Below are 26,633 nucleotides of genomic sequence, written 5' to 3' on the forward strand. Positions count from 1 at the left end.
GAAGCACCTTAATCCTTAAATCACTTACAAATAAATAAATATATATGTATTGTCTGTAGGAAAGAGCGCAAGAGATGCTTCTATGGCGCAATAGAGTCATTTATTAAGTGAAAGTTAAATGATGACTAAAAAATTTGCATTTACAATTTCTGCGGCTGTTTGCATGAATACAGTATTCAGGTACAGTAACCTGAGGATTAAAGGTAAGTCAGTGTGGGGCTCGTCTTCAGAGGTAGTATTCTCCTTCCGTGGGGGGAGGTTCTCCAGTGTGTCAGCATCGGTGAATGCCCTCTGTCCGGTATCCGGAGTCGGTGGATGGTGACGTCACTTACACAGCCCTGCTATCGGCAGGGTCTTCACTGCATGGATCTGCACTGAACAGCGCTGCTGAGTCGCTGCCGAGTCTGCCTGCTTGCTCACGCTCAACGCGTTTCGCGGGTGCTCCTCCCACTTCCTCAGGACTCTTGGATGCGGATGGGAACTCCCATCAACAATCTTATTTAAATAGGATGTTGTCTAATCATGGTCATTTGGCAGTAGGTGATCAAGATAATCACCAATACGTATTTGAATCAAATGAAACCGTTTGTTGACATCTCTATTGTACAGAAGATAGGGTATATCCTGAATACATTAAACTGGGATAAAGACTGATATAGGGTTAATAAGACTAAATCTAAATAGATGTAACTGGACTGTTTCCCTAGTTCTCTCTTTTTTCCCCCTGTGTATGCATATGGATCCTCTCCATTTAATTACTATTAACTTGAGTTTTATTATGATCTTAGTTTTTTAATTATAGTTTTTAATTATGTTTTTATCTCTAGTACCTCTTAATATAGAGTGATTAAAATTTAATTTATTATATGTATTTTATGCGTCGATATTTTTGGCCACAGAATTGTGTACCCTTGTGGGAGAATCTGTGTGTAAATTAACTAAATGTGTTTTCAATTAGTATCTCAATTGATGATGCTACTTAAGTAACACCCATTAGGGGACATGATTATTTCTCCTGAGGAAGCTGCGGATGCAGTGAAACGCGTTGAGCCAAGCTAAGGGAGGAGACAGAGTACAGCTGCATCATACACTGACGGTCTGATAGCCTGCTCCAACCCCAGAGGCACTGCTGCTGCGGCTCGGCGAGTCTTCCATACCCCCTGATCTTCCCATCCTTACCGGAAAAGGCGTCACTCCGAGGCCAGGAAGTGACGTCAGACGCCATCTATCCGGACGAGGGGGCACCCTCGAGGAGGGGATTTCTGAGTGGAGCGGAGGACATTTCCAACTGCTAAGCCGTGTATGTAGCTGCCTGATATCCAAGAAACCTTTATGTGAATGTGCTCACACGTTGCATTGTGAGTACACATTTCTATGCTTCTTCTATAAATTTTTAGTGTTACCTGGTACACACTATGTTTCCCTCTTCTCTCTGTATGAATGCGGTTGCTGGTTTGTGAGAGCGAAAGCCCCGGCGATCACACCATCCAGCTTACAATCATCAGTGACTGCTGTATGCTGCTATCTTAGGCGGAGGAATATATTATTCAACTTTACATACAAAAACGCTGTTTTTTATCCTGCTTCTTGTAAGTAGGCGATCCGTAAGAGCCAAGTTTCTTCTTGAATTCTGACCCATAATTGTCCATAAGTACTACACTATGATTTGTTATTGTATGTTTTTTTCTGGGTGTTCCTGATGATCCTGCTCCCTTCCTGTCCTGGATTCATACGTTTTGTGAGGGAATCAGTGTATATTCCCTGGAAGGTTGAGAGTTTCTTTCAGTTACACAATATATCATTTAATATTATTTAATTATCACTATCACTGTGTTTTAGCGCCACACTGAATCACTGGGTTTCACATTAAATTTGAGCATTGTCACGCTGTGCAGCCCGCAGACCAGACCAGTCCCCTGTACTGAGGTGGGATGTAGAGTATACGCACCGACAGCAGAGGGGGCGTGTCCGGGATGTGGCGTAGTAACGTAGCCAGGCCTGGATGTAGATAAGAAATGGTCAAGTACTTGCCGAGTCCGAGGATATAGAAAGTTCCGTAGTCAAAATCCGTAGCAGAGTCCGAGGGTCTTAGATGTTAGAGTAGTCTGTAGGAAAGCCGAGTTCAGGAGCCAGAGGGGGTTTTCAGACGAGCCGGGTCAGTAGCTATAGGAATAATCACAAGAGAGCACGACACAGGTTCCAGGCAACACAGGTAGCAAGGAGCTATGCAGAGCAAGGAAGTGAAAGCAAAGCAGGATATTTAAAGTGGCAGTGACCAATCCGGACGAGGGGCATGGCGGGGGCGTGTCGAGGAGCTGCTCATGAGTGGCTGAGAGACCAGGAAGTGTTAGAGCACAGCTGAGAGTGCTGGAGACATGGTGAAGACTCCCACACCGAGCGGGGGGCGGAGACAGGCATAATGGGTGCGCTATAAATCCTTGAAGGAAGCGCGCGCTCTGTAACACCAGCGCCAGAATCCAAAATGGTGGCCACGGCGGAGTTCAGGGTATGCGCTGGGCGGCGGCATGGGTAGCGACGGGGGGCAGGGGCAGCAGCCGCTGCAGTACTGGTAGAGGGTAAGGAGGGGTCACGCCGCAAGGGACGTGGCCCCCGATTCCTTACAAGCATGACATAAACTCAAATCTAAAAACAATGGTTGTAGGAGAACTGAAACACAAACATCATGTAGATAGAGAGTTGATGTTGGATGAGAGTATTATATAAAACTATAGTAAATTAAGAGCAACATAAATACATAAAGTAAAAATAGATCAGAGGACTGTAAAATCTTGAATATATTGTATATTATATTTCAATGTAATGTGACTTTAACTGCTGGTACATATAACAAGTAGTATTAGTAAAACCTTAAAACATATTAGTTAATAAAAGCAGCCAAGTCAATATCCAGATTCAAGCCATATGGGGATAGCGTATTGAGAGAATGTATCCAGTAGCTTTCTCTCTGTCTGAGCCTAAAAAAAAGTGCCCCCCCTCTGGCATCAGCATCAACGTTCTCAACTCCCTTCAGTGTTAAGCCAGCTGGATTTTTATTATGGTGTTTGGCAAAGTGTTTGGAAACGCCATGGTTCTGGAAACCAGAGCAGATGTTTCTTTTGTGCTCATGGAACCTTATTTTGAGATTCCTTTTGGAACGACCAACACATTTTTTGTTGCAGGGACAGCTTAATACATGAACAACCAAATTAGAGTTACAATTAATGTAACTTCTGATAGGGAATAATAGACCATTTGTACGGGATTTAATGTGTTCAGTGTCATTTGTGTCCAGAAATGTGCATGTCAAACACCTTGATGCGTTACATTTGTTACAGCCAGCTGGTTTTCCTGATTTCCACAGAGGATCATTACGGGACGGTTCAATTTTTCTGAGGTTGCTTGGTGCAACCTTATCTTTCAGATTTTTACTCCTTCTATACGTGATAACTGGTTTATCTGAGATCTCATTGATAAGGATATCATCTTCCTTTAATATGTTCCAGTATTTTTTTTTTTATATATATACTGTATATTTGTGAAGCTCCTTTACTATATCAGGTAATAAACCTAAACTACTGTTTTTTATTTGCAATCTGCTATTGTTCTTTATTTTGCAGCATCTCAACTCTGTTCATTTTTCTCACTTTATCTAGAGAGGAATCAAATCAGCTCAATCTTATACTGTACTTCTTATGCTTGAACCTTTTTTGTCAATAATTTTGCTTCTTTCCCAAAGTCAGAATCCAAAGTACAGGTTTTTTTTTCACCCGCATGAGTTGGCCCGAGGGAATATTGTTGTAATGTAAGGAATGTAACCTATTCGCATGATGACTGCTTCCGGCATCGAGGTACCCATTGCAGATGACATCTGTCCTATATATTTTAGTGTGAATGGGTCATATACCAGCATTGCATAATGTCAAATCAAGGAAAGCTACAGTATTTGACTGTCTTCAAAGACACTACTAAAAATAAGCCCAAAATCATTAGTGTTAAAATAATTTAAGAATTCAGTAAAAAAAATGGAATTGTTCAAGGAACAAGACCAAGGACGTAGCTATAGCCCAGGCAAAGCCCGGAGGCCCGCGCTCTTCTGGGTCCACTCTCTAGGGTAACCAATCCATATTTGTCCCCCTGCATATTTGGCGAATACGTATGCGCGAAGAGCGCTTGCCAATGGCACTTGTCCACAGCGCATGCATGATCGCCGTTTGACGGTCGCTCATGCGCATTCGCAATCAGAGCTTACCCGTTCGCGCATGAGCGACTGGCAAACAGCGATCACGAATGCCCACCAGCAGCCTATAAGTGCCAATCACGCATGTGCGGTCAACGCGTCAGAATTTTTTTGCCATGGGGCCCGCCCATGTTTACCTGCACACTGAACAAGACAACTGAATTCTTACATTATATTAACACTAATGACTTTGGTCTCATTTTTAGTAGTGTCGTTGAAGACAGTCAAATAGCTTTCCTTGATTTGACATTATGCAATACTGATATAGGACCCATGCACACTAAAATATATAGGAAAGATGTTGACTGCAATGGGTACCTTGATGCACGTAGTTGTCATCATGCAAATTGCTTAAGCAACATTCCCTCGGGCCAGCTCATGCGGGTCAAAAGAAACTGTACTTTGGATTCTGACTTTCAGAAAGAAGGAGAATTATTGGCGAAAAGGTTCAAGGATAAGAATTATAAGATTGAACTGATTGATTCCTCTCTAGATAAAACGAGAAAAATGAATAGAGTTGAGAGGCTGCAAAATACTCTACTACGCCATAGAAGCATCTCTTGCCCTCTTTCCTATAGACAATAAATATACATTAATATTTAATATATATATAGTATATATATATATATATATATACAGTCCAATACAATACTCCTCTTTCACCTCTATGAGTGTCAGGTTGTCTCATAAGCCCCTCTTACTGTCACTTGTGCTGTCTCTCTGTATCAGAAAAAAGTAAGGAAGCTGACCATATAGGACAACAACATCAAATTAGAAGAAAACCATATTGGTGGTCTTTACAGGCCGATAATAAGTATGTCTAGCATTAAAGCCTAACCAAGTAGAAAAATATGGCTAATAAGGGCTGGTACCAAATTGTGAGAGCTGATGATGAAATGGTAGCAGGCACTTGGAATTCTAAAGTGCTGCTAATAACTAGTTATAAAAACAATTTTTAATGACCCATAGGGTAAAACTATTAACGTGAACTAAAGAACAAAAACTGCTGCAGTGAGCAGACGAGGTTAAAACAATGTAAGGTCATATGAGTGTTTAAACTGCCAATGGTGTGTGCATTTAGGCAATCCCAATTAATTTCTTGTAGCAACCTAGTATGTGTAATTGGAAATGATTGCTAATAGTAATCATGCGGGTGTAAATGAGTGATCAACTGATTAAAAAAATGTATATTCAGCCCACACTGCCTGTATAATTGATTCCAGCAGTGTCTGATTGTGTCTGTGGCTTAATAGGAGACAGAGTCTGCCCAAAGGGATAAATCGCAATACAGTAACATAGTTAAGACTACATTTTAAGATACTCATAGCATTGTAAAGGTGGTATGGGAGAAGGAGCGGCTTAGTGAGTAAAGACAGTGACTGGCACTGAGGTTGATGCAGGGGAATGCGGTTCAATTCCCGGTGTTGGCTCCTTGTGACCTTGGTGCAAGTCACTTTATCGCTCTGTGCCTCAGGCACCAAAAAATAGATTGTAAGCTCCACAGGGCAGGGACCTGTGCTTGCAAAATGTCTCTGTAAAGTGCTATGTAAAACTAGCAGCGCTATACAAGAACATGCTATTATTATTATTATTACTAGTCAGCAAAAAGCTTGTTTGTAAGATATCAGAGTTTAATACTTTGATACTAAAGTATCCACTGATGTCAGTGGTGAGATGGTTTACCAAAAAAAAGCCCAGGAATCAAATAGGCAATAGAGAAATAAATAGACCACCAATATGGTTTTCTTCTAATGTGATGTCCCTATATGGCTTTACTTTTAAGAGTGTGCATCAACAAAGAGGATCCTTGTTCTCTCTCTCTCTCTCTACCTATTCCCTAACTGATTGCATTTTGATCCTCAAGTGGCACCTCGATTCAATTCTGGAACGTTTTACACTACATTCATAGTTAGAGCAAAGCCTTCCTCCTCCCCCTTGCCTGTTCAACTACCAGTTGTTCACAGTATAAACACATTTGTAGCAGGAGCTACATTCTATCCCTACTAAAATCACTGATGTGCCCATCAATTCTTTTGCAACAAAATATTTATAATAACTACGTATAATACATTTCTGCCTAACATGATACTTAACCAAACACAGGCAGTTATAACAATAGGTGGTATCTTTTAATAAGTTCCACATTTTAATTCCTTTTTGCACCACTAGGTATCACATTTCCTGAGTCAACTTTTTGCAGACCCTGAATAACACACCACTCTTCAATACTACAGTAAATGGAGCCATTGCCGTATTAAGCCGACTCATGGTGGCGGCGCGGGGGCACGCACTCCTGCAGCCCCAGCCATGTGTGCACGAGGCTACAGGAAACTGGGGAGGCGATCGGGGGCATGGCGGGGGCGTGGCGGGGGCGTGGCGAATGTCACGGACACGTTACGAAGCTAGTTCACCCTCATTGGCTGAACCAGCTACGTGACGCTGACATCAAGCGACTGCAGCCCGAAATCTCAAATGTTCTTGTCGCGTCAAAATGTAGCAGTGTTGACACGCACAGCGCCGCGGGCACTTGAGGAACTATAATAGGAAATAAGGTAAGAGTCCCGCAAGTGCCCGCGTGTAGCGACATCACCACCATGAGCTCAGCCTTAGAAGAGGAACATCTGGGTGTGTGTTTCTAACAGAAGAGGCAGATTCATTTTTTCCAGTGCTTCAAAAGTAGCATCCACATGGCGTCCATGTGGCCTCTGTGGGTCAGAAAAAGCAAGCCCCCGGGCATTGGTGACACATGTCTTTATTTAGTTAAATGCTACCTCACATTCGGAGGTCCACCTAGCTCCAACTTGTTCTGACGTCTTGAAACAGTCTTGTTTTCTCTAGCCCTTGCCCCCCTACCCCCCACCCCCCATGTGATGGAGGGCATCCTTTTGTCAGTTGGGTCAGTGGTTGGACTATTGCTAAGAAGTTGTTTGCTATGTTCTGTAGTACCCACAAGAACTCAGGTATGACCTTAGTTCAGATAATTGCCTTGGCTTTGGCCAAGATGCGACAGCCTCCAACTTCGAGGGATCTGTGGCAATTCCCTTGTCAGAGACAATATGTCCCAAGTAAGTAACAGAGGTTCTGCAGAACTGTCATTTATCCTGGAAAAGCTTCATTCCACATTCACTCAATCGCTCCAATATCTTAATCAGGCTAACAAACAATTTTAAGCCCTCTAAAAAGCGCTGACCTACAATAAATATGTGATAAAGTGATAACAATGATAACAACTTAAAGTGATTAACCTTAATTTGATCAAAAATAATAAAGCAGCCTATGGAACAAAAAAATCAACAGACTATTCCAAATCCGTATAAAAAATAATAAACATACAAATTAATTGTCCCAGGCGCTGTGAATAAAGTCCAGTAACCCAAATACCGTGAACCAATTGGGCAGTCTTTAGTAATGGTTTCCTATGCCAGATAGATGATCTTGATAGTTGTTGGACAGACAGGGGTGTTGTCTATTGTGATGTGCTGATGTCTCTGAAATCACAGAAAAAAACAGCAGGGCACGCCCATAGCGTGGTATGTTTTATCAATTACCCCCCTGCCTAGAACCCTGAAATCCTACTTACAGGATAAGGGCTCTCAGTGTACAGTGGAGAGAATCTGTTCCTCACGTCTCTACTTCTCAGAACGTCACACGGATCCCACGTGGTCTGGTCTGCAGGAGTCCCCTCACTTCGCGCTGTTGGTAATGTGGATGATATACTCCAACGCTCCCACGGATTGATGTATTCGGATGGGGGGGGGGAAACGGAGACGGGGAAGATATGGAACAAACTAGTGTGATATCGTACAGGGTTTTTAATGTTAAAACAACGTAAAATCACACTTACAATGTTAGAAGTTTTCAAGTATAACTCAAACTGCCGTCCGCAACCTGTGTAGCTCCTGATGCTGCCAAGGGGAAGAACACCGCGCGCTACACTCGATCCCGGAAATCAGAGTGACGTCAGCAGTGGGGCAGACCGGAACTCTCCTCACACCAGGAACTACGGGTGCCTGGGCAGCTCAATTCACTAAGGAGCTTAGTGAATTGAGCTGCCCAGGCACCCGTAGTTCCTGGTGTGAGGAGAGTTCCGGTCTGCCCCACTGCTGACGTCACTCTGATTTCCGGGATCGAGTGTAGCGCGCGGTGTTCTTCCCCTTGGCAGCATCAGGAGCTACACAGGTTGCGGACGGCAGTTTGAGTTATACTTGAAAACTTCTAACATTGTAAGTGTGATTTTACGTTGTTTTAACATTAAAAACCCTGTACGATATCACACTAGTTTGTTCCATATCTTCCCCGTCTCCGTTTCCCCCCCCCCCATCCGAATACATCAATCCGTGGGAGCGTTGGAGTATATCATCCACATTACCAACAGCGCGAAGTGAGGGGACTCCTGCAGACCAGACCACGTGGGATCCGTGTGACGTTCTGAGAAGTAGAGACGTGAGGAACAGATTCTCTCCACTGTACACTGAGAGCCCTTATCCTGTAAGTAGGATTTCAGGGTTCTAGGCAGGGGGGTAATTGATAAAACATACCACGCTATGGGCGTGCCCTGCTGTTTTTTTCTGTGATTTCAGAGACATCAGCACATCACAATAGACAACACCCCTGTCTGTCCAACAACTATCAAGATCATCTATCTGGCATAGGAAACCATTACTAAAGACTGCCCAATTGGTTCACGGTATTTGGGTTACTGGACTTTATTCACAGCGCCTGGGACAATTAATTTGTATGTTTATTATCTTAATCAGGCTGTCTAATGTTCTTCTAACATTATATAACAATAATGGCATCTAGGTACTGCTGCGACACACTTTATTCGAGCAAATACCCAGTATGTACCTGGCAGATACCTGGAATGCGCCGCTCCTCACCTCAGACAAGACCCGTTGCGTTTGCCTTCCCAGCCTGGGTTCATGCCTGGCTGACGGGCGGCTGATCTGTTAAATGATAATGATTAGGATTTAATAGGCTGCAATGCTTCGCGTGTCTACCAGATGGCATAAATTCATGAATTGTAATGCAGTATATATATATATATATATACTGTGCAGTATTGCAGCCAGCGGGAATAAAATGCTTCAATCCCTGCCTGGAAAATAACGCAATGCACTCGGGCAGAAAACAGTCACAAACCTCAATACACCCGAGTATACCCGAATTCGTGGGACTAGCCGAGCTCGAATAAAGTGTGTCGCCAGTGTACACTACCTTCAGCAGGTTCATATCCCCCACCACGTATCCCCCACCACTCATTCCCTCAGTGTCTGGAAAGTAGCCGGAGCTCCCGACACTCGCTGAGGCATGTGTCCAAACTGATAATAGGACCAATAGGACCGATTTGACTTTGGATGAGAGATGCAGTACTTAGATAAATGACTGGGAAAAGATTGCAGGTTTTGCTGTACCTCTCCAGAGTTTGTTCAAGTCAAGGTATAGTACATTAAGCATCTGCAAACACCTAAAGGAGACAGTGACCAGATGCATGAAATATTGCCTCAAGATTCACTGGGCAACATAGACGTTCTCTTCTGTGCGTTAATTGTGAAGCAGGAAAAATAAAATGGTACAGTCATTTTATTCTATTGTCTTTCTACTCAATGGATGCATGCAGCTACAATGCATAGATGAACACATTTCAACCCCAATGCACACCAACTTCCCTATTCAATATTGTAATAAGTCTGGTGACACATAGTTAACTATGTAGTTGCTTCTATTCACATGAATGGAAGTTAATGCATCGTCACTTGTGGGTTACCCCGCATCTAACCACATTGAATGGAAAGCTGACCTGAATAAACGTTTTACTTTCAGCACATTATGTTCATTGATAAAGCAGTGTGCAGAACATGACATGCATGTCCAAAAGGGAAATCATCTGTAACTTCAGGGATATAGAAGGAACACTCTTCAGATCTTACACTTCATATTTAATGTCATAAGAGTTTTACTTCCATGTCTCCACATCCATATCATATATTTAGTTATCACTACACTAGCTTCATCACTAGGGCATCTTCCGTGCACAAGATACTGTATAAGAAGGCTAGTTTCTTTTAAATACTGTCAAACTACATGAAGTAAAGTACACATGCGTGCCATGTGTGGGCTTGGGTATTGAGAAAATTGAATGACTATGACTTTCTGTGCATGCTAACTATGTCTGTAGCTGCTCACGCAAATTGCTTTTCAATTGTTGCTGTGAATTGACTGCAAGCGTGTTTTAACAAGTACATCTCTCTATGACTATTTCAAGGCAATACTATTGACAGGAAAATTACCAAAAGCCTTCATTATCTAACAATCATCCAAGAACATTGATTACAGTCAGCACCTGAACAGTCACAATCTCCAGATAAGGTGGCTGCCTTGTTGTTACTGCCATGGGTTTAATTACAGAATGAAACCCGTCTAGCAGAGTTAACAGTTAAGCAACTGGTTAACCCTTGGGCACATCCCAATATAATCTGTACCTCATTGTGAGGATTGCATACCATAGGTGTGTGGCCATGCTGTGCTGTGATAAATGTAGTGAGGCACTGCAAGTGGTGTATAATCAGCAGCTAATCCACTCCTTTCTCATTAAAGGGAAGGACATTTGATTGATTATATAAAATGAAGAATAATCCAAATGCATGTCCGGGTGATTACAGCAGCTGTGATAAAAGGGGGGGGGGGGGGCGGTGGATTTGTCTTGGGGGGGGGGACGCAGGCGGTTGCAGAGCCCCCGCACTCTTCTCGAAGCATTTAAATGAAATGCCAGGGGATAGCGTGAGGCCTCAGCAACTCTAAAACTTACCTTGACTCTGCCGGCGTCACTCGTGTCCATGGCAACGTGGCGTCAAATGATGCCGCGGGGTCATGTGACGTGACGTCACACGCGTCAACTGACATTGCGGGTGACATGACGTCACATGACCCGAGGTGTCATTTGACGCCACTCGAGGTAAGGAGGGGGTGCGCAGAATGCAGGAGAGCAGGCGGGGGGGATGGGCGCTGCAAACAAAGTGCGCCCTTGGACGACAGGACCCAGAAAGAAGACTTTCAGCTCATACAAATCTGATACATTCCAAACAGTGACAATGTTTTTTTGTTTTTGTTTTTTTTTGGGGGGGGGGGGTTATCTACTCATGATAAGCACATAAATAAACCAATTGCTATATAAACTAACTATTTACAGGTGCGCCGACGAGTATTCTAAAACTTACCTTAAACTTGCCTTGGAAAATCTGGGGCTATCACCAACAAGATCCAGGTACATGCTGGGTACGTGCTGGGTACATGCAGGGTACATGCTGGGTACGTGCTGGGTACATGCTGCAACATTTCAGTGACATTTTTGCCGAGACTAATGGCCCATCGGATTAACACAGCAGGGGTCCCTGGCAGTCCCATTCAGTTTGAATGGGACTGCCAGGGACCCCCGCTGTTAATCCGATGGGCCATTAGTCTGTCTGCAGAAATGTCACTGAAATGTTGCAGCATGTACCCAGCACGTACCCAGCATGTACCTGTGTCTTGTTGGTGATTGCCCCAGATTTGTTTTGGAATACTCGTCGGCACCACAGTATGTTAATCACATTACTCCCAAGTTGCTGCCTTTTACTAAGGAGTTGATGGGAAAAAAAATATGCGTACATCGTTGATCTTTTTTTTTTTTAATTGTATGAAACAGTTCAAAGAAAGCAATTGTGCTTGTGCAACTTCTTCTGATTACATATGATTACGAAACCTCTTTAAACAAATACAGCACAAAAGAACAAGCCTCGGATATAAATACATGGTATTTTCTCTCTCAGGTGAATTGATTTTGGCACACATCCAGCAGGATGACGGGTCATGCTTCCAAAAGAGGGAGTGGTTACCGATTCGTTGTGTTATGTTGCAACACCCCGCCCCGTGTTTATCTGCATCTGACTCATTCCTTGATTTGGCACAGGCGTCCACAAATATTCTCTGACCTAACCTGCCCTTTCCATGTATAATGGTGTTCTTTAGTGTTTAGTTCCCTTACTCTCGGCATGTGGTGCATTGCGGCAAGACCCTAGAGTGTAAAATGGTTAGACCCTCAGCTGCCCTCGTGCCATTCCCAGAACATGGTGATCTTTCTACAGATCGAATCCATGGCTCTCCAGAAGTTGTAGGCGCAATAGGAATGGAATATGAGCCCAGTCTGTTCCATTTAGGACCGTGATCCATGAGAGATCCCCCAATCACAATCACACCACTCGATTCAAGCCCCACTACTCATTAGAACATTTAGAAACTTTAACCCACAACAATTCCTGGATAATCTTACCAACTGCCCTTGGTACAGATTCAACTTGCTACTGACCCTGATTCTGCAATTGATTATTTTCCAAAACAGAGTTCTTAATACTCTGAGACACCCATGCTCCACTACATAGAATAAGAGTATAAGGGGTCCATCTTCGGTGGGTTACAACCCACCTAATTGCACTTTAACATGCTAGGGGTGCCTTTGGGAACAGATACAAAGTATCTGGCACTACCAAGGATCTTAGTAACTACAGCTGCCTGTGAAATACAGTACATGCACAAGGCAAACAAGACTAGCACAAGGCCAATATTACTTTGACAATTTTAACCAGAATACATAAAATCCATAAAATTTCTGGAAGGTCAACAACCATATATATGAGCCTTCTGGTCATCAACATTATATTCCAGCCTTCTAGCCTCCAATAACCATCTAATATCAAAAAGGATGACCCTACTCTGACAAATCATACTGACATTTCAAATGCATTCAATGAATACTTTGTGGGGTGTGCTACTTCCGTACAAAGTCCAATCCTAACAACAACGAAGAAGCTCAATCTGTGAGCACCCATATAGCTCCACCCCCTCACGGCAGAACTAACACATTTCCATTTGTCCAAGTATCTGAAGCGGAGATTATACAGACTCTGTAACATTACAACTAAACAGCCAATGTCAATCTGACCTAGTGCAATCTAAGTTCCTATGACTCAGTGCCTCGGTCATTGCCATACCACTTGCCTCCCTAAATAACTCTATTATGTCTGTAGGCAATATCCCACTGAACTGGAAAACTGCTAGAGTTGTCCCAGTCTTCAAAAGTGTGGGACAAAAACACTGTCGCAAACTACAGGCCAATCTCGCATCTCCCAACACTATCCAAAGTCATGGAAAAATGTGTCCACTGCCAAATAAACTGTTACTAAAATAAGACAAATTTACTTTGCCAGCTCCAATCTGGGTTTCTCCCTAAGCACTAACGTTAACTACCCTCTTAAAGGTTTGCAATGAGCTCTAATGGAGAATGGAACAGGGACAACTTACTGGTTAATATTCCTAGATTTTTTATGCTATTGAAATGTTATCACGCTTCAGTGCTCTGGAATAGGGGAACGCACTATAAACTGGTTTCAGTGACTCATACATGAATACTCTATCTAATTTTGCGAAAGCAACTTATTTACATAATAATATAGATGCTGAACATAACCTACAACATATGCATCACTAAAATCTGCGTTATTTTATGCGATAACCGGATAAAAGTAATGCATTTTTTAAGGCATATTTTTTACCTTATTGGCTTTTAGTAAGTCCTGCTTATGTGTTTAAATGTAAGAAATACAGGATTATTCCAAAACCTGTCAAATACTGTATTAACAACAATGCTGGTTTGTATTAAATAAACACATTGCGCGTACACATTGCACATTGGAAATAAACACATTGTAATACACACAGTACTAAGGCCAAACACCTGTAAACTAACACACTGTCTCATTTATTTTATGTGTCTTTGTGCTCCTTTGTAAAGTTTGCTTCTCTTGCCATAATAGTGCAATATATTTGTTTTAATATATATTTTTTTATTATTTATACGATTACATTGAAAAGTCTCCAAGATTCTATATTAGTATGTAAGGAAAGTGATATCTACAAATGTATCAATGTTCATGTTTGGAATATGTTTTACATTTCTTCTATTTAAAGCTTTTGCTGCTTTTGCAGCCATCTTGGCAGTGCCCTTCAGGAGGGTGATGCGCTTGTGTGCACTGACACACCCAGAGAAGGTATTTCTGCAGCTATGCTCTACCATATAGCATTCTTCCCTGCTGCTGGTACACTGGCAGACACTTCATCCAAATGCTGCCCATCAGTTTAATGTGCTTCACACACAAGTGACAGTAACTTAGCCGCAGAAAGCACGACCTACCACACTCCAGCCGTCCCTTTGCTAGTTATAGCGCTTAAGGCTTGTATTATAGTAAGCGCGTGTGCGCTAGCACGCGCGCGGCAATGAAAAATACCTGCCTCCCTATGACAGTGTATCCAGTGCCGATGCGCACGACAGACAGCGTTGGCGCAGCAGCTGTGTGGAAAGACAAAGAATTTTGCCACGTGCGTGCAAAAGCTTACAATAACACCAGCCCAAGGTGACTGACTGCTGCTGCTACGGGGAAGCCACGTCTGCCAATAATATTTCTTTTTCAACTACGGCCCTTTTACAATCTTTGAATGCATAAATTACGGAAATAGGAATGTCTCTTTTTAAAGAATTCTTCCAGAAGTTATCATCTGGAGGGCATGTTACAAAGTAGAAATGCAGGGCGGATAGAAGACGGCATGCAGCTTTAATTACATTTTTTCCAGAATAATATTGATTTATTTCAAGAACATGAAGTTCCATAAAACAACTTAGCAATTATCGGGGTGCAGCTCCTTCTTTCAGAAGTGACTTGACATACTAGGTTTTTTGATGTACCACGGCTGCTGTTTAGTAAATTTCCCCCTAGGTGTCTCTGCACCCATCCCAGCAGCCCTTAGAAGATCAGTTTTACTGTCACTAAAATCATGTTCTCCTTTCTTGTAGCTGAAGGTTCGGGGCTAGGCTCTTCAGATACACTAATTATGTACACAGACAATCACAAATGTGTCCATGTAAAGGAAAAAAATAGACAAATGAGATTTGCTCGATTAAAATAATTTTTGTGAATCGCTTCAGAATTTTTTTATTTTTATTTATCTGCTTTTTATTTGATTGCTGGAAGATACAGGGATATTATACATTCTTTTTTTCAAAACGGTGTTATTTATTTATAAGATGTTTTACCAGGAAGTAATACTGTACATTGAGAGTTACCTCTCGTTTTCAAGTATGTCCTGGGCACAGAGTTGACAATACAAGGTTACATTAAATGAACAGAGGTTAAAAGTTATCTTTACAGACATTTCGTTGACAATTAGAGACTATGGGACTTATTCTGAAAGCTCCGTTAGAGCTGAACCGTGCGCTCTCCATGGAAAGCCCCATTGACTTGAATGGAGCTTTCAGTGCAGAACGCACGGTTAAGCGCTAACGCACCTTACAGAATAAGCTCCTATATGTTATGGGCGTATGTAGCAATTATAGACAAGATTCAAATGTGAGACAGATGAAGTTTTGGAAGAACTTAGACCGGTTGCGGCTTTGATAGTCCCAGGTAGGTTGTTCCAGTCGTCAGGTGCTCGGTAAGAGAAGGAGGAGTGGCCGGATAGTTGGTGAACCTTGGGACCATGAACAGTCTTTTGGAGTCAGATCTAAGGTGATAAGTGCTGTGTGTAATAGGGGCGAAGAGCTTGTTCAGATAGATGACCAACTTGCCCAGAAACTATTTGAAGGCAAGACAAGAATATTGTACCTAGCTTTGGACTCAAGTGATAGTCAATCTAGTTCTTTGAGAATTTCACAGTGATGTGTGTTGTAGTTCCATTGGATGACAAAGTGGCATATTGAGTTGTAGAGGGTGTTTAGTTTGTTAAGGTAAGTTTGGGGTGTTGTACCTTATACTATGTTTCCATAGTCTATAATTGGCATTAGCATCTGCTGTGCAATGCGCTTTCTGACTAGCGGGCTTACAAAAATGATTGTATTGTGAGTTAAACAGGTGACATGGCATTCAGCTTACCAGCTCCTCCTGCTTGAATAATTTGTAAGACCCCCTCCATGCATGATATATTGGTGTATGACAGATTTCCTTTGCTCTTCATATTCGATGTAGACCACTGTGATCATAGGACCTCCACCGGTGTCTCTGTTGTGTGTTTTCTCCTTGGCCATTTCTACCTCAATTTTCATTACATTTCTAAATGTCTTTTTTTTCAGTGCAGAACTGTACACAGGAAAATTCCAATGCTGTTAAAAGCTTTTGTTATTAGTCATCAGTCGTTTTCTTCTTTTCCATTTCACATTCTTTGCTTATCAAAGCAATGCACCACTGGTTTCATATTTAGGCAAAGGCTATACTTATGCCGCCAATAGACATTGTGATGATCACTGGTCACCCGTTCCAAGCCCCAAGATAAAGTGACTTGCCCAAGGTCACAAGGAGCTCACACCGGGATTCAACCTCAGTGTCATTGTTTACAAAGTCAGTGTTTTTACTCACTGAACCACACCTCCCTATACCATGCTCAACTCCCGTCTTCAAGCCCCCCAACAGGTAAGGATCTTGAGCACTGGAGTTGAGCACCTCTGCATTAGAGGATGGATCACACAGAGTGCAGTGATGACACCTGAAGTTAAAGTGATGACACCTTTGGGAACATGAACATGTTGCAGAAACTTGAAATGACTTAGAGACAGGCGAGTGTCCAAACGAACACACGGGGTGGAGGAGCTCGCATCACATATACTGTGCATGTCCATTTGGCTTATGTAACCCCCTGTTTCCCCCCCGCCCCCAATCTCAGATAGGGTCTATGGGGGGAAAGACTACACTGGATTAGTCGAAGTAGTGTGGTGCATACCTGCTGATAAACAGTGGCCATGCGTTTCCCGCATGGTGTTATAGGGGAGGTCAGGACAGCGTCTCCATCTCTTGCAGCCCCTAGAGATGTGGGGAGAAATCTCTGCAGGAGAACTTATTTCTTCTTCTTCCTGATAGATTTCAGTCTCAGGCAAGATGTATGTGAAAGCAGATGTTCTTTATTCTCAGTACCCTCACAGCAATCAAAGACAGTGTACAGCTTACACCGAAATCAATTCTCAGCAACAGGTCTTCACCTTTAGGATGTCCCTGGACATACACTCCCAGCCACTGGCCACCAGGAGCAGTCCTTGCTCTTCCCTTACCCTCTGGTAGGGTATGGGGAATAGTCTTCTACCACTCCCCAGAGGAAGGACCTCAGTAAGCAGAGCCCTGCACTACTGGGTTGGATAGACTAGCCTCTCTCAAGGGTAGAGGCAACTGGCTAAATTGGGGAAGTACACCTCCTTAAGTCAGTTCCAGTAAGAACCAGCCCCTTGCCCATGATAGGACACCAGGCCTGATTGCACTACCTTCTCTTACTCACTGAGCTGTAAGGTGTGGGGAAAACCCATGATTACTACTGGCAACCCACCCTTACTAGGGATTACTGCCAGGAGGAGGGCGAACTGGTAGCCCAAAACCAGCCTGGGCTACACGTATACAGTATGCAACTTGTGTTTGTGAATGGCTATATCGTTCTATTTCTAATATCATACAAAAATGTATACTACGGTTCATGCTATAGTCCATCCACCCTATTGCAGCAAGGGATATTTTCACATGCACCTACGAGTTAATATACCTAACCCTGAAATCCAGGAGACAACACTCCATTTAATCCGAGTCACATACTGCATTCATTACATTCTCTGTCCCCATCCACTATTACCCCTACAAATGGGGCGTTACTCTTCCACCTTACAACAGATCACTGGCTTGCACACAGGATACTGTAACATAGCGCACACACTTTCTTTGCATTTTTAAAAATGTATACTACACTATATTTTACATCCTCTGTGGCTCTTTTCTTTCATGCTCCCGTGGATTTCTAGAATTGAAAATTATGAGAAGAGCATATTACCTCAGAAAACATGTGAGTACATAATGTTTAAAGAGCACATGTTATGATTTCAAAGTTACTACTCCATACTATACAGTATATATGCTATTTCTTTCTTATTTATTCTCTGTCCATTCTTACATACTGTATTTGCGCTCTCCATCTAGGAGGAGTTTACATTGGACAGTTAAGATCTGACATCAATATAAGTAGGGGAGTTGTTGATGATGATGATGATTATTATTATTATTAAAATTACTAGTTGACCAGTAAAGGCTACTATGGATTAACACCTACCATAAACTACACTACCTGCCCCCCTGGCCTAGAGGTTAATAAGAGGTTCGTAAGTCATTGTCTGTCAATCTTTCCAAACCGCAAAGCCAATCAATGGTTAACCCCCACCATTCCCCCCCCCCCCTCACCACCCTTCATGGTGTACCTACACAGATTACCCATATCCCCCTTACCCTCACTAACATATCTAATACCCTCTAGACTCAGGATGGGTAACTGCCCTACTAGCAAAGGAGGCTAATAGGGCTGTAGTCTAAAGTAAAAAATAATACTAATATGATCAATTATTACATTATAAAACAATTACACATTTATGTTTGTTTTTAAAAAAAATGTTATTTTATAGAACATATATGCAATATATACAGAAAAAAAATACGTGTCTCCCTCCAGAGGTGGAACTAGGGGGTTGGTGGGCAGTGGTCCGGCCGGAAGTCATTAACAACTTCCAGTATCTGCTGCCAGGACGGACCCCTCCACCCCCCGCCCCACAGGTATGGACTTGTGAGTTAGAGAGAATGAGAAGGGTACGAGTGGTGAGTGAGGGAGAATGGGGGGTGAGAGAATGTTGTGAGGAGTGGTGAGAGAACCTGGTGAGGGAGGAGGGGTAAGTGAGACAAAGTGAGGAGGGGGACTGAGAGAGAGAGAATGGGTTGAGGGGAGAAAGAGAGGATGTGGGGGTGGGAGAATGGTGGCAGGAGAGAGAATGGGGGAGGAGGGTGAAGTCAGTGAGATGAGGGGGTAAGAGAGAATGGTACAGGCAGTCAAGTGAGAGAGAATGCTGAGAGGTGAGGGGGGAGAAAGAATGGTGGGGGGAGGAGGGGGAGTAAGAGAGAATGGGAGAAGGAGGGGTGGGAGTTAGAGATAATAATGGGGGGAGAAAGTATGGTGGGGAGAAGAGGGGGTTAGATAGAATGGCGGGTGGTGAAGGAAGGTGAGAGAGAATGCGGGGGAAGAGAGTGGGAGAGAGAATGGTGGTGAGTAGAGGAGGTTAGTGAAAATGGTGGAGTAGGAAGAAGGATGAGAAAGAATGGTGTAGGAAGAGAGGGAATGGTGAGAGGATAGAGAGAATGGGGGGAGAGAATGGAGGTGATAGAGAATAGAGGCAGGAAGAAGGGGAGGAGAGAGGGGGTGTGTGTGGTTCTAAAAAAAAATGGTGGTTAGTGCGCAGTTGGTGGAACTTGCCCAGAGCACAAAAATAACTAATACCTCCTCTGTCTTCACCTATTACTGGTGATGAGGTCCCCCACAGTTTAACGTTCATGGGCTCTCCTTCACATTCCACTTGTATGTACTCCCCGACAAGATGGCAAGGACATAGAGGTACTTGGACTGCTAGTACTGTAGCTGCTCCATGTTGTGTCACTGTACTGTAGGTGGCTGGTGGCACTGTTTGTTGGCAAGGGGGCATTTGTGGCCTCCAAATTGCCATAGCTTGTTGAATAATTAAACACATGGGGTCAGAAGTTAGTATTTATTTATACTGACATTTGCTGTAAGTTGACAAAAAAACAGATTTTAAGTGCGCAAAGAAACCCTCTAATGCAATAAGGGAATATAACCCATATACACCTAAGTGATATAAATATAACACAACCTTGGAAGGTATAAGGTCTGCAGCTGTGGATATAGGAGTGAGAAATCACTGCTAGAACTGAAACCAAGAAAAGAAAACAAGCGCAGACGCAAATGGTGAAGTAAGTTCAAATCAATTAATATATATTAAAAGGTATGATATCTGCGTACATCAGTGAAGACAAAAGTAGGCATATCGTGCACTTAGGTTAACATGTTACCTGGCACCACCAGACGATGAAGTAGCTTATGCTATGAAACGTGCGTTGGATGTATTTAGTATCTAGCCCCTACGGTTATATCTCTGCCATATACCCTTGCTGAGGTGTAGAGACACTTGCTCCGAACTTTCTTGTGACGTCAATCCACTTTGCGGCAAGGATTGCCTTACGGCAAGTCGCGAATCGGCCGCAAAACTACGTGGACTTTCCGGAGAGACGAGCCTGACGGCGGTTCAAGCGGGCACGGTTCAAAGACGTTCTTGCAGACTTCGTAGAGCCAGACTAAGCCAGCCAGTGACGGCCTAAAAACGACGGACGATCAGCGTTACCTCACCCATCTTGGTGACACGGCGGTTGCTGCGGTTCTACAGTTCCTGTGCGTCTGGTGGTGCCGGGTAACATGTTAACCTAAGTGCACGATAGACCTACTTTTGTCTTCACTGATGTACGCAGATATCATACCTTTTAATATATATTAATTGATTTGAACTTACTTCACCATTTGCGTCTGCACTTGTTTTCTTTTGTTTCATTTGCTGTAAGTTGTTTGCACATTTAGTGTTACATGTGTTTTGCTGTTGCAGCAGAGTATTAAGCTCAAAGTACTGTAAGCACGCAGTTGGTTTTTTTTCTGGCTAATTTGTCTGGTTTTACTTTCAGCATGTTGCATTTTAGCTTTGTTCTTGCTTCTATAGCTGCAGTGTGAGCTCAAACACTCGTGTAAGGTAAGCAATGTCCTCGTGGAAATTGTTCAGCTTCCTCATGAGTTGTTGAGCTTCAGCTGCATGTAAATGCATATCTTCTGCAGAAATACACAGTGGTGGTTTCCGTGAGTCTGGCAATGGCCTCTGACATTGTTCCCGCCATCAATATGGCTTTAGCCGTAGTTGTTGATAAGTTGCGTGTTCCCCTTGAGCTACATGTGTGGCTTCTTCTAGCTTCAATTGGCTCTAAAATGATGGTGATGGTTTCTTCCTGCTCTGCAGATGCTGCTGGGACTCTTTCTTGGCAGTCTCTCTTCTAGTCTTCAGAAGATGTCATACCAGGTTTGTGCCGCGATGCAGCACGCCAGGAAGTACCTTGAAAAAGTTAATAAACATTTTTGCTTTAAATGTTTAATAAGTAAAGAAATGTGTGATGTTACTTCGAGTTAACACGTCAAATTATATCAATGTTTTAATATACCTGTGCAGTCTGTTTTTATTAACAAATGTTAATGTTGAGTCAGGCACATTACATGAATATATATTTAAAGTTAGTGAATGTTTATTTACATCCTTAGGTGATGTGGGCCCCAATAAATCATTGATTACATGTTGAAACCCCATACTGTTTGACACATGTATGTAAAGAAAAATAATGAATGTAACCAATGTTAATGTTAGTAATACTCTTAGACTATTCGTTAGGCATAACACACTGATTTATATTATACATGTAGCCAAGTGCCAAATATTAATATTAAAATTATATATAGGCAAGTGCCTCTGGCTAAAGCTTTCTACTGGCCTAAGCTTTCTACTGGCCTCAACACTATAAATCCTGATAGGAACAGGCAGTGTTGGGGTTAATCTCCTGCGCAGGGCCTAGCCTGCCGTTGCAGCCTGGATGGGTACTATGTTGCCTTATCCAGGGGCCGGCCTAAACCGGCAGCTGGAGTGCCATACCTGAGGAGGGTACTGACTGGGTCACATGTGTATGGTGTGATGCCTGTCAGTACCTAGACCTGCCCTGTTATGGGATGGGGTTAAAGCCCTTCCCCCGGGTATAAAAGATGACACTCCTCCAAATTTTGGAGTGCTATGTGCTGTGAGTAATCTGTATGGTATGGTGTGATACCCTTTTCCCTGTGAGATGGTAAAGGAGATTAGGAAGGACTCTTTGGGCCTCAAGCCCCTGGGGTCTGCTCCAGGGAACGGAGATATGCCATGCTGTTTGTACAATAAACCTGCCGTTGGATCCACCATGATGTGTGATTATTTGGAAGGAGAGTTGCCTGTGGGGACCATCCTGCTTTAGAAGGATGGAGGCGCTGCAGTATGAGAAGGAGAAAGCCTGCCTTGTTGCTGCTCCCATACAACAACCACGGAGCAACTTAGACCTCTCGTACCAAGCAGGTGAGCTACAGCACCGGGGAAACACCCATGTAGTGGCCAGATCTTCAGTGGCAGGGGGAACAGGTGCTACATACAGTATTAAGCTTACCAGCTTATTTTTCTTCTTCTGCTCACCCAGTGTCTCAAACACCCGTATTCCTATGATGATGTCCCTGTACATTACACCATTTAAAGCTGAAGACCAAGCAATATCCTATATGTGTGTTTTTTTTAAATAAATCAGTTCTGCACTGAGGAAATACTTGTAGCATTTGTTTTAAAAACAACTCCGAATTACATTTTGTATGTGTTATAATGTAACAAGCATTTTTTGATTGTATAACAACCATTTACAAAATCACATCCCCTTTTGAAACAAGCTCTGCACATCCCTTTTTGAGCCCTGTCCTACCTCTCTAGCAGTGCACCAATTGTATCTAGTGACTGCCTGGTCACATGATCTTCCCCACAGAACTTTGCATCTTTGGTCCTCTTGTGCTGCACTGACAGCCACTTAGTGAACCCCCTAGCAAAATCTTCACAGATTGATCACAGATCGCACTGTATTACATTCGATCTAAGGTCATTTGAATGTTAAGCTTTGTACATTATATGTTACATATTTTCATAAATGCAGAAACAATAAGCTTACAAAATAAGTATAGGTACATGCAGAGAGATACTGTCTATACACAGGGACATATAAACGTAGTCAGAGGTGAATGTGTAGTACCCCAAAGAATGTCACATAGGCTGTGTGTCTGGCAATGGGCATGGGACTCAACTGGTCCAGCTAGGGTTGCCCAGGCAACCTCAGAACACTGTCACTTAAAGAGTGGGGAATATGAGGAGTCAATTAAAGAGTAAAATGGAAAAAGAACACAGATTGCTAGAGGTGCACGATACAGCAAAAAGTAATACATTCACTGTTTAAAATGCTTAAGCTTGCCAAGTCTTTCTTCTTGTAAATGATAGTGAATATGCCCAGCCTGGGGCTTTGCAAGACCTGCAATCAGATATTTGTGGGATATAAACAAAGTAAGGACATTCCTACTTCAGTGGTTGGGGTGACTACTAGAGAAGTTTATTATGTTCCTTCCTTTGATTTCCTCAGAACTTTTTATGCCACCTTGAATGATCTGCACAGCAAACTCCTTGGAGGAACACCTTTTATCTAGCAAATAGAGTATCCAGGGGGTGCTCTCTACCTGCAACAAAGGAATATTTTCACTTCACATTCTTCTTCTTTTCATTCGATGAAGTTCTACAGTACATAGTTACATAGTTACATAGTTACATAGTAGATGAGGTTGAAAAAAGACGTACATCCATCAAGTTCAACCTATGCTAAATTTAGACGACAGTTACTGTATCCTATATCTATACTTACTTACTGATCCAGGGGAAGGCAAAAAAAATAAAAACCCTTGTGTCATTTCATCCAATGATATCTCATAAGGGGAAAAATTAATTCCTTCCTGACTCCAAGAATTGGCAATCAGATGAATCCCTGGATTAACATCCTTCCCATGTTTACTTATTTGGTATATCCCTGTATACCTTTCCTTTCTAAAAAGATGTCCAACCTTTTTTTGAACAAATCTATTGTATCTGCCATCACAGTCTCCATGGGTAATGAATTACACTCTGTAACTGCCCTTACTGTAAAGAACCCTTTCCTTTGTTGCTGGTGAAATCTCCTTTCCTCCAACCATTAAGGGAATGGCCCCGAGTCCTTTGTACTGCCCGTGCCATTCTTATTTAAATTGACAATTGCATCCACTGACAAATAACGAAATATTCTTACTTGGTCTGCAAGTTACTTCCCACCTAGCATTGGATAACTTTTCAGATTATTTTTGGTAGCTCACGTGATACCCTCATTGCATGCTGTTTTATCTTGAGTTTTCTATCCGATTTTTGAGGGGCGCTAAGAATATAGCCCAATTGCTGTAGATGTCTTACAAAACAAATCAGAAAAAAATGAAATTCACAATTATTATTTGTAGAATAATATCCAATTGTGTCTAATTCAAAATGAAACGGATATTGCCCTGCTGAAATTATTCCATGGAAAAAAATCAGCCTATCATAAACGGACCTGGAACGATCAAGTCTATAAAGTATATGTTAAAAGAAATAATTAACAAAATAAAATGTACACAACAGAAGGGAAAAGAGAACCTGAGTATAGCTCTAATAGCGCGCACACCATGGGTAGGTACAGTATGTGTCACGATAAATGAAGATGCTTAATACGTTTAATATATAAAATTTAAAAAATGGGCAAAAAATAGACATTGTAATGACAACAAGGAGGGTGAAGGGAGGAGATGTGCTATTAACAGGTCTGGTAGATAATCAGATCCAAGGTAAACTAAAATAGCTACACCGATGGTACTGTATACAATATCCAATTTGCAGAACAGTTCTGGAGTAAATTGCAAGTAGAGATATAGGGCCTAATCTATAAACTTCGATAACTAACTCATCAAGGATTTTGAGCAGTTCCCGAACGATTTGGCAAGGTTATTCAGAAAGCTCCGATGACCCACTAAACTCTTACGGGAAGTGCGTCTCCCCGAGCAGTCTCGTTCCTGCCAAACACACCGAGCGGGAGCTGAAAAACAGCTCCAACTCGCAATTTTTTTTTTATAAAATCCCACTATTCTAGTACCTCCGATGAGATCATCTAAAGGGTGGCGAGATGGGATTTGTATCTGTATTTTTCCTGCATCGGATTGAAGCTGGGAGTCTCTGGTGCTGGCCCCGCATTAATATCAGCTCCGGAGACCCCCGGCTTCTATCCAATGCAAGAAAATACATTAACACGCAGCTTTATTACCTTAGCGGCTAACTGCTAAGGCAATGAAGGGGTTAAATGCTAGTGCCCAGTTTATTCTGGGTAGTGGGGGTGGGTGAAGGTGGTATTTGGCCCGTGGAGGGTGTTTAGGCCTTGCGGGAGGAGTTAACCCTTTCATTACCTCGACAGTTACTACCGCTAAGGTAATGAAGGGGTTAAACCCTCACGCTACTTACCCAGTAGGCATAAACACCACCACGGGCCAAATACCATCTTCACCCACCCCGTTACCCACAATAAACATTCAAACAAAATTCAAACACAATACTAACAATACACCCATTGTTTGCCAGTGTGGTTACCTATGCCCTCAATGGGAGCAAAGATAACCCCAATGGCAATCAAAGACATACAATAAAAGGAATTACAGACAATTCTTTAAAAATATATATGTAATTTGCAAAGGAGAAATTTCGTGAAAAGCAATATCCATTATTGTATTGGAGCCAATATTCAGCTTTCTCTTTAGTAGTTTACATTTCTGCAATGCTACAGTTCTTTTTTTATTATTTTAACCTGTTACACTGTTAGTCCGCATTTGTTTGTTCCTTTTATGTCCATGTAGCCCTGTTTCCCTTAAACAAGATGGCTACTGGTGCTGCCCTCTAACCTATTGGCTCGCAGGGGCCTAAACCTCTGCCACAGAGAGCCTGGGGCGATATACTTGTACTTTGGTGCAGCGCCTCCACGTGAGAGGGATCCCAACGTAGTGGGAGAAGCCCCTCACAGGACACAAACAATAAACACACGCACTGTAAAATAGGAAAGCCTTTACTGGCACACATTAACCTTATGCTCTAATATCTTATACTCTATCAAATAAAGGTACAACTACCCAGGCACCTCGCAGGGCTGTATCCCACCACCGTGTAACCCACACCGTGTCCTGAGAATCTCAGTCCCTCAATGTCCCGCAATGTCCCGCACCCAACCCCAGTGTTTGACCGCGCGACCCACAAATTGAACGTGTTAGAGTTGGTGCACTTGCTTTAAAGGTACCTGCCGGGCGCTCAAGCCCCCGGCCGCACCGACAAGGATCTGAAGGGATCCACGATCCAGTGATGTCCTCCGCTGTGCTTTCTCCTCCGCGTAGGATGCTATCCAGCCAGTTGCTCCCACCTTGAAGACCGCCTCCGCTTCAGTTCAGTGGTCTGGTCCCAGACCACAATGTCAGGATCACACAGATAACACGGTGTCCTAACTTATACTAGCTAAGGGGGCAAGGTTCCTAGCGTAGGGCCTGTCCCAAGAGCTGCCACAAACTGGTGTAGCCATGCTTTAAAATGGCTAACAGTCATCTCTCCTGCTGACAGTAAGGCCTGGTAAGTTGTGGGCATGCCAGCAGTAATTATGGAGGTTTGCCCTCACACCCTGGTGAGGAGTGGTCACATGCTCTGAATCCATGGTTAGTGATGTCAGAGTTGTGCCAGCCCCCAGAGGATACATAAGGCACAGCACTGTTCAAAAGTTAGGAGTTGCTG

The 26,633-nt window shown here is 42.8% G+C and overlaps 1 long non-coding RNA gene across 1 annotated transcript in view; it reads left to right on the plus strand.

Annotated features, from left to right (window-relative positions):
- LOC142488490 (uncharacterized) overlaps nucleotides 1-22,141 on the plus strand; it is a 48,708-nt gene extending 26,567 nt beyond the window's left edge. The window contains exons 2-4 of the long non-coding RNA XR_012799436.1: nucleotides 18,093-18,133; nucleotides 18,744-18,891; nucleotides 21,180-22,141. This is a non-coding gene — a long non-coding RNA (uncharacterized LOC142488490). The remainder of the gene's footprint in view (nucleotides 1-18,092; nucleotides 18,134-18,743; nucleotides 18,892-21,179) is intronic.
- The last annotated feature ends 4,492 nt before the right edge of the window (nucleotides 22,142-26,633 follow it).

Source organism: Ascaphus truei, chromosome 2, assembly GCF_040206685.1.
Source record: "Ascaphus truei isolate aAscTru1 chromosome 2, aAscTru1.hap1, whole genome shotgun sequence".
NCBI classification, from domain to species: Eukaryota; Metazoa; Chordata; class Amphibia; order Anura; family Ascaphidae; genus Ascaphus; species Ascaphus truei.